At 43.4% G+C, this 2,344-nt stretch overlaps 1 pseudogene; it reads right to left on the bottom strand.

Annotated features, from left to right (window-relative positions):
* Positions 1–113: 113 nt before the first annotated feature.
* On the bottom strand, positions 114–1,067 carry LOC102499857 (aminoacyl tRNA synthase complex-interacting multifunctional protein 1 pseudogene; annotated as a pseudogene).
* Positions 1,068–2,344: the final 1,277 nt, after the last annotated feature.

The following is a 2,344-nucleotide window of genomic DNA, read 5'->3' as shown; positions in this document are numbered from 1 at the left end:
GACTACGTGGGAGTCCAGCGACATAGGCATTATGCTAACTGCTGATCCCAAATATATTCCTTTTTATTATTAATGTTTTCTCTGACATATTTCAGTGATGAAAGCCCTTCATTCTATTTGATCCCGCTGTTAGCCATGGTCTGCGCCCTACACATGCCCTTCCCTTTCACCTGGAAGGGCACGCCTCTGTAGGTGGCCACGCAGTCCTCATTGGTGTGAAGATCGGGCTGGATCTGCTCCCAAATCTTCTTCTTCAGATTTAGCTCCTTGTTGGGTTCTCCAGGGAAGGCATCGAAAGTAATTTTGTCTCCTGGAACAGACCCATCAGGAAGAGCCCAGATTTCGACCTTCTCGGGGGAGCTAGCACACAAGACCATTGCTTGAGACATACTCCCCTCATCTCCGCCTGTTTCAGGTTACAAAGTAAAACCACCATCCGATTCTGCATCTGCTCGAGGGGAACATGATTCCCCAGGCCACTGACAACTGTTTTGGGGCTGTTTCCCAACGTCGACTTCTTCCATATATCAAGAATCTGCATCAGGGTGTTTTCTGGCAGTAGCAATGCAACCAGTTCGAAGGTCTAGTCGGGAAACATCTACTGGCTTAAGCACTTGCTGCTACTGACGGCTGCTTTTTCTCCTTCTTCTCTCCTTTCTTTTCCACTTTCTCTTTCATCTTTTTTTCTTCTCTTCCTCCTTTTATCTGTTCTCTGGTAGCAGAAGAGATGGTTGTTATTGGTGCACATGGTACCATGTTTTCCAAAGCTACAGAACTGTCTTGCAGTGGAGTACAGATGGGAATGGCATTTGCTTCACTCCATTTTGAATTTCTGCCTGAATCAGCTCTTGTTTCAGTTCTTCTATTTCTTTCTTTAATTTCGCATTTTCCACTCAACGTTTCTTCTCTTCTCTCAAAGTTGCTTGCAAAATTGCTTTCTCCTTGAGTAGAGCAACTTGTTGCTTGAGATACTCACTGATCTGATCTACCTTTGCACCCTTCTGCTCCAATCTCTTCAGAACAGCATCACTGGTTGCCATTTTAGCCCAGAAACAACAGAAACTCATCAAGTGGCAGACCGGGGTTCCAAAGCCTCCGCAGCCAGGATCAAAACCCACAGGTCTCTTTGTTTAACAGAAAATCACTCTCTTAAATTCTGGTCTGAATGAATGAGATCATATTTATTCTTAGAACCAGTCTCAGCTGAGGGCACAGAATGTGTGGGTCCCACAGTTTCCGTCTGTTTCTTTCAGAGTCTCTTGCTCCAGTACCCAATGGATCTACTTTCCCTATTAAGCGTGTTTCTGTTCTTGCTAGCCTGATACCTGAGGAAAAGCAGTGCTCTGAGAAGGCGTGGACTGAGCTGGAGCTTGGTGGCTTAATGATGTTACCGGCAATCCCAATGTACACATCAAAGAACGAATCACAGTTCTATTGTCAGATGGCCTTTACATACAACAGCATTTTCCTGGGCCAATAATCACCGTTAAGCAAGGACTGAACATTTTAGGCCTAGTATTTACTTCCTACTATGAGGAAACGTGTTGGCAGGAATGTTTGGTAAAGGCTGGTGAGTTCAAAGACGAGCAGGCTACAGAAATATGTAAATTTATATATAAATTACTTTATGTGCTGTTAGTATCCCATTCTTACCATCAAATAAATTATACTTACTCCCTGTTGTGTTTAAAAGAAGGTTCTTTATAAGACCAAAATGTTGAGGGTTGATGGGACAGGGCAGGCGTGCATAGAGTCTATAAAGGCAGAAGGCATGGGTCAGCCCCATAACTCAGCAGTTAAGAGAGCTGGATCCCACATAGCTAGCCATGGCACGAGGCCCAGTCCCAATGGTTTTGCGTGGGCCATGTTGAACACATGTATGTGCATGCCCAGGCTCCTAATGGGAGGGAGAAATGGAGGAGAGATTGTAGCATGACTACTCTTGTTGTGGAGTGTTTTCTTTCTTTCTTTTTTTTTTTTTCTCTCTCTGGTGAGTGCATGCACCCTCTACAATAAGGAAAGATAAAAAATAAGAAGGGAGGTACCGACAGGTGTGTGGTGGTTAAGGTGCTGGACTCCTACCCGCCTGACCATGGTTCTAGTCCCAGACCTGGTGTCTTGCTTTCTCACTTTCTACCTCTCTCTCTCTCTCAACTTAAAATAATAATAGTAATAAATATAATAAAATAAATAATTCTGAGGGGAAAAATAGGGATTTCATAACACTGATACCAAAGCAAAAGGCAATATGATAATACGCTATAGCTGATTCTCACTTATGAATGTTGATATAAACTTCCTGAATGAAACATATTTAAAGAGTAGAAAGCCATGAACAAGCGGG

Source organism: Tupaia chinensis, unplaced genomic scaffold (genome assembly GCF_000334495.1).
Source record: "Tupaia chinensis unplaced genomic scaffold, TupChi_1.0 Scaffold141036_1, whole genome shotgun sequence".
In the NCBI taxonomy this organism is placed as follows: Eukaryota; Metazoa; Chordata; class Mammalia; order Scandentia; family Tupaiidae; genus Tupaia; species Tupaia belangeri.
This window is presented reverse-complemented; position numbering and strand designations above follow the sequence as displayed.